The sequence below is a fragment of the Podarcis vaucheri genome, assembly GCF_965113315.1.
Source record: "Podarcis vaucheri genome assembly, chromosome: 5".
Classification (NCBI taxonomy): Eukaryota; Metazoa; Chordata; class Lepidosauria; order Squamata; family Lacertidae; genus Podarcis; species Podarcis vaucheri.
In genome coordinates this window covers 48,077,681-48,091,123 of record NC_138763.1, presented here as the reverse complement: position 1 = coordinate 48,091,123, position 13,443 = coordinate 48,077,681, and the positions used below count along the sequence as shown (strand labels likewise).

Sequence of the window (13,443 nt, the reverse complement as noted above, 5' to 3'; positions counted from 1 at the left end):
ATTCCTGTAATTTCAACAAAAAGACAGTATATTTCAGGGACACAGCCCCTACGGGCTGGGCTCCCCCACAATGCCCCAAAAGCACAGGGTTGAAGTGCAGAGCTGAGTGTGGCATGCCTCCAGCACCTGGCTCCTCCTCCTGCTGCCATGGAGGGGAAGGAGGGTTGAAGCAGACTCTTGTCGGTGGTGGCACCAAGAAGAGGTGAGGAAGGAGCCACTGGCCATTGAGCCATTCAACCACTGCACTTGGTTCCGCTCCCAACTCCTCCTGGTGCCCTGATGTCAGGCACATGACGACAGGACATCACAACATCGTGTGCGCAATGTTGTTCCCCGAATGTTGTTGCCCTTGCAAGCCGGCGCCTCTGCTATATTTTATTATAGTGGGGAAGGCTGTGACCAGGTGACCTATATGCCTGCTGTGTCTAGGATCCATTGCTACTGGGCAATATCAAGATCTCTGTTCTATCTTCTCGTGGTTATTTATCTTGAAACTAGACTTCTTCAAAAATAGGACCGTCCTCTACAAAGCAAGGCATATGGTCAGCCTTGCAATCCCTGATTACTAGCTGTCTTGGGAGCTGCAACTCCCTCTGCATAGTGTGAAGGCCTTAGTTAGAGCAACATGAGGCTCCTCTGCTTACATGTCTGGGCTTTATTTTGCCATAATAGTAACAGCCATTTTTCCTTCCAAATTCCCTCATAAAACTAATCTAAGTACATTGTATTAAAAACTAGAAAGCTACTTTATGATTTTTTTACATAGATTTTACTGATACATTAGAACAACAACAAAAGAGAAAAACAAAACAAAAACAATATACAGCAATAAAAAGAAATCAAAAATTAGATAATGACAATAAAAGTTACAACCAATGAAACTTAAACATTGACACCACATAAATATAAATAACATAAAGTTTTGACTTCCTAGTTTAGGATTTTTGAATTTGTTCATATTCAACTAGCAACTTGATCTTGGCATATAAATGCACGCATAATAGGAAGAAAAATATTAAGGGCAGAAGACTGTTTTAAAAGACAAATGGGGAGAAGTAACTTAGCAATGGGGTTTGATGCCAGATATATTTAAAGAACTGCAAATTCTCAATAAGAGCAAACACCTATCGTAGTAGCAACTTCTTTAAAATGTGGTAAAACTAATAAGGTTTATCAGTTACTACTAACTGACTGTATGTGACCCTCACCTTTTCAGTGTTTCTAAACTCGGATTACCAGAAACTAGATATACAATGCAGCAAAATTTATGTGTGTCTGTTTTTTAAGTGAGATGTTTCTTGTATAGCCCTATAAAGCTAAATAATATGGCTGTACCAAATATTTACAGGTAAATGTTTCAGGCATGAAAATTGAGCTTTAATGGATACCAAATTGCCCCTGAACCCTCCCCCTTCATCATCTATTAAGCTGCTGTTTACTGCCAGCCAGATTAAACGCTGTTGGAGAAGCTTTTTAAAAAACAAACAAACATTAACCCTGCCAATCAAGGATTGTATAGCAAAATGATTTCACAATGCCATGCAACGCAACATAGTCAATCAGAAGATTGAAGCGAAAGCTTTCCAATCATGAAAATGGTGTCTGCCAAAGACAAGGATCTCAGGAGATATCCAGATAGGGTTTAGTGGGACAGCAAATGGGATTTCACTCAACTTCGCTGCTCCCCGTTTCTTTCTATGGCCTGCTGGCATTGCCCTGTAACACACAGGCACTAATTATGCCCACACAACATGTTTCTCCTTCCTTCAGTTAAAATCTACACATTTGACCAGGAGAATTCAAACCCTGGAAAATGCATACAAATGGGCATACTACACATCACTGACTTCAATCACATATACAGTGGTACCTCATAAGTCGGATGGAATCCGTTCCGGAAGTCCGTTCGACTTCCAAAACATTTGGAAACCAAGTCACAGCTTCCAATTGGCTGCAGCGGAAGCCGCATCAGACGTTCGCAAACCGGAACAGTCACTTCTGGGTTTGCGGTGTTTGAGAGGCAAAATGTTCAACTTGCAAGGTGTTTGGGATCCAAGGTATGACTGTACTGGGTTTTGTTCATAGACACTGTTTTGAGCATTTCTGTCTAACTCCTCCAATGGAGAGAGTACAAGTTCTCAATATCATTCACTGTGATGGCAGAGCACCTAGGAATCCCTTTCCAACAGCATCTACGAAACCTTTCCCAGCAGAAGCAGGACGATATGGTTAAATAACACCTGCCCCCGCTGCCCACAGAGCACAGTACATCTTAGAGGAGCTTTCCAAAGTAGCAGACAGAATTGAGGAGGCTTCAATTCAATTCAAAGCTCAGGTAATATAGCTGTCCATTAGTGTGAGCTGAACAGTTAACCGTTTCACAGTAAATGTATTTTGCTGAGCCTAAGGAAAAGATTGGAAATAAAATGCAGGAGAAAAACAGTTCTATTATTCCTTCCCTTTGGCTCTAATTCAGCCTGTGCTGGAGTGATGGTTTGCTCCCTTTATTATAAATACGCTCTCTTCCACATCAGAATAATGCATCTCAGTCTGGAGCACATGCCATTCAAAAGAGTGTCAGTGTGATAAGGATGAAAAGGGCCCAGAGAAACCTTCCATCTGCTAAATGGATTGAGGACTCCCCAGAACTCAGGTTCCCTCCTCGCCACTTGTTTGGGATGCAATACCAAGACACTAAACATATTATAAATGACAAATGGACATGCCACTGGTGGGCAGCAGTTCGTCTCACTTGGCACAAGTAAGTGCCAAGTGCGCTCAGAAAACTGCAGCCTCATCACACTATTGCCCAGCTGGAACAATCAAACAAAACAAAACAAAAACTTCCAGCAGTATTTTAGCTGTGACACAGCAGAAGATTTTAAAAATGACAAAGAGTAACATCGGATACAACCCTCAGACTCAAGAAGACCAGTGCTTCCCGGGGGGGGGGGTACTCAAGGGTATGCAGTACCGGCACAGGTTTCCCTAGGAGAAAAGCACTGAAGAAGTTGTGTTTGCACAGTTCTCATGGCTGATATCCATACTGATGCTCCTAGCTCTATGCTGTAGCAAACAATCAGAAGCATACCTTTAAGAGACCAGAGACCCTGCCCACAACACCTGGAATCCAGTCTACACTGCAGGTCTAGCATTCATCCCTTTCTATTGGATGAATGGGAAGGAGCACTGTGTGAAGATGATGCCAGTGCATGTAGACCATGAGAACTAGATATGTTTCCTGAGTACCCTGATTGCTCAAATAATTATATGGCACATTCAAGGGCCATAGAAGTGAGCTGCGTATTATGACTAATCTGCTTCATGGAGGAAAACTTCCAATTATTATCCAATTTTTTTGGGGGGGGGGCCACTGTGTTGCTTCAGACATTGCCTATCAACTCTTGAGTTAGAAAGAGGATCCATTATTAATACATGGATCTCTAAAGGTAAAGGACCCCTGGAGGGTTAAGTCCAGTCAAAGGTGACTATGGAATTGTGGCATTCATCTTGCTTTCAGGCCAAGGGGGGCAGCATTTGTCCACAGACAGCTTTCCTGGTCATGTGGCCAGCATGACTAAACCACTACTGGCACAATGGAACACCGTGATGGAAACCAGAGCACACAGAAACACCATTTACCTTCCCACCGCAGCTGTACCTATTTATCTACTTGCACTGGTGTGCTTTCAAACTGCTAGGTTGGCAGGAGCTGGGACAGAGCAAAGGGAGCTCACCCTGTCGTGGGGATTCAAACCACCAACCTTCTGATCAGCAAGCCCAAGAGGCTCAGTGGTTTAGACCATAGCGCCACCCGCATCCCTACATGGATCTCTACCCCCAGCTAGGCTGGTTCACACAATAACTCCTGATTAGCCCGCTCACCCCCACTCTGGGGAAAGCCCAGAAATTGTATTTCCTATGCTAATGGGCACATCAACACCACACATTTAAAGAACATCTGACATGGCTCCCGCCCTCCCTAAAGGAACCTGGGAAGTGTAACAGTTTAAGGGTCCTGGGAACCTTTAGTCATTTATTCCTTATTATGCAGCCTCACCCTTCTCCACCATCAGAATCAGAAGCACTCCTCAAAGCTGCTAGGCTCTAAGCAGCTAATACAGTGGTACCTCAGGTTACATACACTTCAGGTTACAGACTCCACTAACCCAGAAATAGTACCTCTGGTTAAGTACTTTGCTTCAGGATGAGAACAGAAATCGTGTGGCGGCGGTGCAGCAGCAAGAGGCCCCATTAGCTAAAGTGGTGCTTCAGGTTAAGAACAGTTTCAGGTTAAGAACGGACCTCTGGAACGAATTAAGTTCATAACCAGAGGTGCCACTGTATACACAAAACAGGGCAGGTTGGGAGGAGGGCAATTGCCAAATGCCACACAATGAGTTTTGTGGCACAGGAGCTGAGAGCCAATGTTTTGCCCACTAGACTACATTGGCTTTCAGAAGCCTTCTGGTATCTGTCTGCCCCTACCTAGAAAATAATGGCAGGCACCGTTGCTGTTAGCTGGCTGATTATTCATGGTCTGCAGAAAGTCAGTTTATGATAGACACCTCTCTTTCTGAAACTTGTAAAAAGATCCCCGAGTCTCAATCTATCCTGTAGTTTAGATCAAGCTACAATAACTCATATGAAGTAGAGTTATACCAGATGCCGCTTTGCTTGGCTTCTCATGCAAATCATCAGTCAGCAGTATGTCCGTGAAATGAAAAACGTGCCTCAGAATATGCTTTCCTGATTAGAGCTCCTTAACAGGGAAATCTCAGAGTAACAGGCTCTCAGGCTCCCTGTTATAAATGGGAATTATAATTGTGCAGGAGACCTCAAGCCACGTAGCAGTTTCCATGCATCAGGAAGCTTCCAGAGCAGCTCAGAACTGTAATGTCTTGGCAATAATTAAGCACAGATTCTCTGGAGTCAAAAATCAAAGGGTTCTGCCACTTGATCCATAAATATAAAAAGCCAAAAGCCTGCAACAGTTACACAGGCACAGGCTTGAATTTCAAGCAATGTAAGCCCAGAATTGTCGTACACAGATGCTGGGATGTTTATTTCTTCAGGTGGAGGAAATTTCTGGACACAGGTAATTCCTATAGAGGTGGAAAGTTTAAGGAATGTGTGCATTTTCTGCCAAAAAAAAAAAAAAGTTTCCAGTTATGATTTAGTTGAGATTCCCTTGGGGGTCCCTTCCAACTTTACAATTCTATGATTCTATCACTTGCACTCATATCAATGGGACTTCCTTATGTACAACTGTCACAGGATTGGGAATAACAGACTCAATGGCATTACTATTGAGCCTGTTCTGTCTGTAGCAATTGTGAACACGTACAAGCCAGGCTGTTGGGGTGGAACATCCCAGGGGGCTCTGCTGAAACAGAAGCTTTGCTACAAGTTTCCTCCATCCCCACTATAACTTGTTTAATACATTTCACATGCTGGCATTATTGTGCTAAGTGACTTCCCGTTCTACATCTCTAGCTACTGGCTACTGACATGAGGGCAGGGGACACTGAGTGCAACGGCATCAGGAACATTAAGCGAACATGGGAAAGTGAAACTTGACCATAATCTGCCATGTTCCACAGCTGACCCAAGTTTCCTCTTGGATAAGGGCATATATATTGATGCAGAAAGCTGCTCACCTTAACTCACAGTAGGACCAACCCTAGGGACCACATTAGGTCTCTTCGTTTCTTCAGATAACTGTTACTAGGCAAAACTGTGCAAGGCCCTTCCAATCAAATGTTCCTCTATTTAATAACTTGATGGAGGTCATACCTATGTGCTTGTGGTGCATTTTAATAGAAAAAGGAAAAAGCCTGTGACAATAAGCAAAGAGTCATACAGAATTACTGTTCAGATTTTTGCTGAACAGTAATTACGTTTTTAGGATGTAGACTGGTTATTTCACCAAAAGCTAAAACCATATTCAATGAGGAAAACCAATGATTCACCATATCTAGTCTATTGTTCCTGACAGTAGTAGCTATTATAAGGGACACACAACACTTAAACAGTGAGTCATGCTAGCTTTCCTCTAAAGGCAGGCTTGTAAGGATAAAGGAGAGGAATCCAGATAATTATGGTAGTAGGGTGGAGACGACCAAAGAAACATTTCTTTTGTAAAAAGTAAGAGCTCAGATCATTGTGCTTTATGATCTCATTGAGCTCCGGGCTTTGCTTTTGACCAGGGTCCATGACACTTATGGAACTGGCATTCCAATGGCTGCATGATTGTTATTTCACAGCTGAACAGAGGCATTTGGGAAACCTGATAGGTAATTCCCAACGTAGTCCTGCAGGGCAGCTGAGAAGCAATTATCCTTCTGTCTGGTAAATCAATTAGGAAAGGAGAGATGTAGCACTTTTCTCTTGTTCTTGCTAACTATTACTTCTTTACTCCTACTTTGAGAACCAAGGAGCAAAGCCGCAACCCTGCAGCAATCAGGAGCTGGGGGGGGGGCTTTCATACCCAGAGGGAATCCAGGAAGATTCGAGCCTGATGGCAAACTAATACACAGCATTAAGAAATAAACAGCATAGTTCCTTCAGCTCAAAGATCAATGAGATAAGCACCAGCTTATGCATGAGCTACTGTCTGAAAAGATCTGATACCTGCACCCACAGAACTGAGGCTATGCGTGGTCAGCATCAGTTATTCTTTGGAGGAAGCAGTAGACCTGGATTGAATTTCTACAAATTCTAGCAGGTGGCTAGAACTGCCAAACCTGACTGTACCACCAATCCAGTCAACCAGCACCCAGGGTTCTGCATGGGGTGTCATTCATGCTGGAAGTGGCAATTTGGCTATGAAAACTGCTTTTGCACATGACCCTCACTAGATTGGAGGCATGGTTCTTTTTAATATATAACGAAGAGTGGGTTTACTTTACCTGAACAGCGCACAAATTATAGCAGATAGTACTACATTACTTTCATCAACACACATTGAGCTGATCTGGTCAGCAGCGGAGCAAGCCGACTGGGCACCTGGGGCGGCGCACATGGCCTGCGCCCAGAGGTGGGGCCAGCTGGGGCAGGACGCTCCATGGGGCCTCTGAGGAGTCTGCCTGCCTCCTCCCACTCAGCTGCCCTACAGCTGGGGGGGGGAGGCAGCTAGTGGACCCGGCAGCACAGAGCCCGCAGGCTCCCAAGCCACCACATCACTCCCAGGAGAGACGCGTGGCTCAGGCATGCTGCAGGCCCACCATTTTGTCACCCCCCTCAGTGGTGACACCCAGGGTGGCCCGCCCCCACCACACCCCCTTCCTCTGCCCCTGAAACTGGTTGCTTCAGCATTGGGGCAGCAGGGGGGGTATAGTCTCATCTCTCCTCACCCCCTCACAGCAGGAGAACAATGGCTGTGAACAGGACAAGAAATATGTAAAAGAGTGGAAGGTGTGTGGAGTGGAGGAGCTTAATTAAATAAAAAAAAAAAACACTCTTCCCAAAATGGTAACTTCTGTGTGAGAACTGAATCTTGTGAAAATTCATTATCACATGTCTTTAAATCAACTATCAGATCTTATTTCTTGCCTATAACTCAAAATCAGTGAAGCAGTAGGTAGCACCATATGCTGATCTCCAATGACTTTCCTCGCCTTAACCTGGCGCTCTCCAGCTGTTGCTGGACTACAACTCCCAAATGCTGGTTGGGGGCTGATGGGAGTTGTAGTCCAGCAACCGCTGGAGGGCATCATGTTGGTGAAAGGTTCTCTGGGTGATGCTAGTCATAATCCTATTATCCTTTCTGTCAACGTCACAAACGCTCACAATTCCCTCTCTTTACTTTTTTTAAAAAAGTAAATATGTATTTACAATCAATCTGATATGCATGTATATTTGCATAAGACAATTAAAGGTAAAGGTAAAGGTACCCCTGCCCGAACGGGCCAGTCTTGACAGACTCTGGGGTTTGTGCGCCCATCTCACTCAAGAGGCCGGGGGCCAGCGCTGTCCGAAGACACTTCTGGGTCACGTGGCCAGCGTGACAAAGCTGCATCTGGCGAGCCAGCGCAGCACACGGAACGCCGTTTACCTTCCCGCTGGTAAGCGGTACCTATTTATCTACTTGCACCCGGGGGTGCTTTCGAACTGCTAGGTTGGCAGGCGCTGGGACCGAGCAGTGGGAGCACACCCCGCCGCGGGGATTCGAACCGCCGACCTTTCGATCGGCAAGCCCTAGGCGCTGAGGCTTTTACCCTTAGCCGAGTGTAAAAACAAACACAAAATGTCTGTTACATAATCAGAAAGTCCATACAGATAAAAATGTTCCCACTAACGCATATGGGTCTGCATTATCTTGAACCTCATTCCAATAAATCAAAACACTCCACTGTCTCCAGAAAAGGATTATCGGATTGTCTGCCTACTCTAACTCTTACCATATTCAGTAACTCAGCCATGCAAACAATATTCCGTATCTTAATGAACCATTCTTCTAAAGTTGGTGTTCTCATTTTCTTCCACTTACAGCAAATAATTATTCTGGCAGCAATTAGTAAATGTTGAACTAATTATTTATCCACTGCTAACAGTATATCTTTGTTGTAACCAAATAAGGTAATTAAAGGGCCCATCGGGGTTCTATATCCAGTTATTACTTCAATTACACTCATTATATTGACCCAAAATGTCCTAATCTTTGGACAAAACCCTAAAAAATGTAATGTTTCCCAACATTAGTTGCCTTGCATCTCCAATATGAGTTACTAGCTGTACCATAAATGGGACTGAGACATAACAAGGTTAAATACCAACAGGGCAAGAATGTAGAACAGCTCACACTAAGGTCAGATCCACACCATACATTTAAAGCACATCAACACACATTTAGATCACATGACTTCTCCCAAATAATCATGGGAACTGTAGTTTCTCAGCGATACAATTTGCAGTACACTTAGCAAACTGCAGTTCCTGTGATTCTTTGGGACAAACCATGTGCTTTATAAGTGTGTTGGATGTGTTTTAAGTATATGGTGTCCACCTGCCCCTTAAACAGTTTGCTGGGGAAACATTTTTTAATAATAATACTAAAAAAGCCAAACGGGCAGTATTGTTGTTGTTTAGTCATTTAGTCGTGTCCGACTCTTTGTGACCCCATGGAGCAGAGCACACCAAGCACTCCTGTCTTCCACTGCCTCCCGCAGTTTGGTCAAATTCATGCTGGTAGCTTCGAGAACACTGTCCAACCATCTCGTCCTCTCTCGTCCCCTTCTCCTAGTGCCCTCCATCTTTCCCAACATCAGGGTCTTTTCCAGGGAGTCTTCTCTTCTCATGAGGTGGCCAAAGTATTGGAGCCTCAGCTTCAGGATCTATCCTTCCAGTGAGCACTCAGGGCTGATTTCCTTAAGAATGGATAGGTTTGATCTTCTTGCAGTCCATTGGACTCTCAGGAGTCTCCTCCAGCACCATAATTCAAAAGCATCAATTCTTCGGCGATCAGCCTTCATTGCAATATTTATTTGTTAAAAATGCTTGTAAGATGTTCCTCAGACTATGGACTCCCCATTCTGAGCGATGCTTTAATACTTCTCACTATATTGAGCTCTTCAGTGGATGAAGACGCCAAAATTAATTAGCCTAATGAGCAAATGAATACAATTATGGCCATCTTATATGAAAATTAAATCGAACAGATGTCTGTAGTAAAACTCAGGAGGAAAAAATAACTCAGAGGGGAGAGGTGGAAGTGATGGCTTCCATTCTTAAACCACTTATTCTTACAATCTCTTTCCAGTTTTTTTGGACTACAAATTCCATGGAATAGCTGGGATTGTGTATGAAAACCAAAGTTTAAAACTCAACCATTAATGTGCACAAATCCAATTACAGTGGTACCTTGGGTTAAGTACTTAATTCATTCCGGAGGTCTGTTCTTAACCTGAAACTGTTCTTAACCTGAAGCACCACTTTAGCTAATGGGGCCTCCTGCTGCCGCCGCACCGCCGGAACACGATTTCTGTTCTCATCCTGAAGCAAAGTTCTTAACCTGAAACACTATTTCTGGGTTAGTGGAGTCTGTAACCTGAAACGTATGTAACCTGAGGTACCACTGTACAAGACAAGGTGAAGTGAGATGAGGATTCACTGTCATGCTCAGTCTCGATTGATCAGTTTCCGGGGCCAATTCAAAATGTTGGTTTTGACCTATAAAGCCTTTAACGGCTCAGGACCACATTACCACAAGGACCATCTCTCCCCATATGAACTGACCCAGACCCTGCAATCATCATCTGATATATATCTGCATCACCTAAATATACCTGCTCATCCCTGAATTTTCTTCAAGGAATGTTGAAGAATGGTTACACCACTTCCTGCTGCCTCCTAATATTAAGGAGGACTTATTCCATATTTTTCTCTTCTTGTCCTTTTCATTGAAAATCCCTTATTATTCAAACCAATATTAACCAATATTAGCAGTAGTATTATCCGGTGGAATGTTAAAAATGCAAAATTAATTGCTACAAACATCATGAGATATGATCAAACAGTAATTTAGATAGCACTGAGCCAATGGTTAAGGAATTCTGACGAAAGTCTACATGCACACTGGAAGACTGAGCGACAATGAATAGTGTTTCCATTACTAGAATGAATGTTGCTTCTTAAAATAAATTGGTAGGCAGATCAGAAAATGATGTGTGAATTGCTATTATTTCTGCACTGAAGAGGTGTTAATACCTGGATTTTTTCCTTTAACATCTCTTAACTTGTGTACAATTTATGAGGCTAATAAATCCAGTAACTTAAATAATTGGCTAGATTTGAAGCATATGTCTTGTGTTGGGAGATTTTATTAATGAAGAATTACCATTGCTCCCTGGCTCATTAAGCAGCCATATTGTGAACTCTATTTCCCAAAGTTCCTCAGCTGGAATGGTCAGTTCTGAGTACATCGAGAAGAATTCTAGAGAGTCCATACCTTGAGACTGAGGCAACCATCCCTCTTAAAGCCCCAAAGGGGATGGACTAGGAATTTGTTCTAAATAGATTTCTATATGGAATTATTTGCATTGTTGTACATGTCTATTTATGTGCTGGTTACTTTAGGATACCTGAAGTCTATATGTGTATGATATTAAAATTATTTATTTATTTATTTATTATTTATACCCCGCCCATCTGGCTGGGTTTCCCAGCCACTCTGGGCGGCTTCCAACCAAATATTAAAAACACAATACAAAATTAAACATTAAAAACTTCCCTAAACAGGGCTGCCTTCAGATGTCTTTTAAAAGCTTATTTCCTTGACATCTGATGGGAGGTGTTCCACAGGGCGGGTGCCACCACCGAGAAGGCCCTCTGCCTGGTTCCCTGTAACTTGGCTTCTCGCAGTGAGGGAACCGCCAGAAGGCCCTTGGTGCTGGACCTCAGCGTCCGGGCAGAATGATGGGGGTGGAGACACTCCTTCAGGTATACAGGACCAAGGCTGTTTAGGGCTTTAAAGGTCAGCACCAACACTTTGAATAGTGCATTGAGTAATGCATATAACTGGGACCCCAACAATAATACATGAGGATTCTTAGTAATTTTAGCAGAGCTAGTAAGAAATGAGTAGCTTTATGCTAAGGTGAAGCATAATTAGAATTAGGGTGGTGGAACAGTGTTGATAAGTTTCATATGGATATTTTTTTAGAATAATCTATCCCTACCATAGTGTGACCAGATGCAAAAGAAGACAGGGTTCTTGCACAGTTCATAGTTTTATAGAAAATTGTGTGTGTGCATGAAATTATACATGGTACGTGAAAAGTGGATAAAGAAAACTTTTTCTTCTTTTCTCATAACACTAAAACTTGTGGACATCCAGCAAAGTTGAATGCTAGGAGAACAGACAAAAGAAATTACTTCTTCATACTTTGTTGTGTGTTCTTGGATTTGAGAATTTCAATGGGAACATAAGAAATATATATACCTGCTCAACAGAACTGTTAAAGGTGCAGGAGTGCTGTCATCTTTTCCACCCCCAACCACTTCTATCACTTGGCAGAGTAAGTTTGCAAAAAGGTGAAGGATTAGCAGCAAGGAATGCGATCAAGAAGCAATGGGTGCTGCTTTGGGGAAAGTCATTACAACAATCTGAATCTTGGGGTGCCTGGGTTTCTGGATTCTGAGAAAACACGCTGAAAGCACGTGGACACAAATCTATCCTAGTCTATCATATGAAACAGAAGCTGATGTGATTTGACTTCAGAACACTGAGCAGGTCACGATGACTGATGAGTACTCAGCCCGAGAAATTTAAAAAGAAAAGATTCCCCGTAGATGTGACAGGACAAAACTGTAGCTATGGCGATGTGCCTGCCTTAAGATACCTGGCAGAAAAATAAACATCAGTCCTGAACCTGGTGACCTGACAACAGATGGAAAAAATAATAGTAAAAATACTAACGGCAAAATGCACATTCAGATTGATATATAGCAGGTGACCAAAACGGCACTTTGAAAAAGATCAAATGTAATAGTTCCAAAGATTTCCCCTTACACAGCTCTGATGCTGCCATTTAGTTATCTACTATGGCAATCTGTCTCTGACAACACACAAGAGATAACGGCATCTGTTCCCTTCCCACAAAGTGAATCAACATGATGATTACTTTAGTTTTTTTAAAAAATATATATAACAAATGACCCTGGATTCTCTCTGCAGGAGCACAGAGAACATCACATGGAAAACAGTGACATCACTCTGGTTGCTACGCACGCCAAGCAAACGCTTAGTGTTTTCTATTTGCCTCACGCTCTTTGCATATCCTTATTAGTGACTTTGAACTCTTGGCTTTTTGTATATTGTTCCAACCCCAGCTGTGAATGCTAAAATTTGCTAAACTTAAAAGGTAGCAAATAGAACCAAGGGCTGAAAGGAAGCAACAGAAGCTGAGTTCAGCTCTTGTACTTCTGCTACTCCATGAAGCCTCTAATCTTTTGTGCAAACCATAAGCTAGAAAACAATTGCAGCCTTGGGTTGTGTCCAACTAAGACATGTTCAAAGTAGACCCCCTTGACATTAATGAACATAAGTGATGTCCATTTATTTCAAAGGGCCTACTATGGGAAGGAGTACCCTGTTCTTAATGGACTCATACTGGGTTCAAACTAACATGAGGCCAAGTTGAAAAGTTATTTGCATAAAGAAGTAGACACATTGTCTGAAGAAACTGGAACACATGCTCTACAATTATAGCTTCAGACCATATTACAGGTAAGGCTTAAAATGGCAGATGCTTAAGTCAGTCTATATAGTATAAATGGGAAGTCGACATTATTCTCAGAATTTCTGTCCCCACAGAGGTTTATGTGGCAACTGCATTGTATCACTTTTGTCACATGCTGAAGATGAACCTCTTGACCCCAGCCTTTCACACACACACACACAATTCTCTCCTGTGTGAGCAGAGCTTTTTCATTAATTTTTTT

The 13,443-nt window shown here is 42.8% G+C and overlaps 1 protein-coding gene across 1 annotated transcript in view; it reads right to left on the bottom strand.

Moving 5' to 3' along the window:
• The window catches only part of SORCS3 (sortilin related VPS10 domain containing receptor 3), a 413,753-nt gene that overhangs the window by 211,924 nt on the left and 188,386 nt on the right, over nucleotides 1-13,443 (bottom strand). The window lies entirely within an intron of this gene.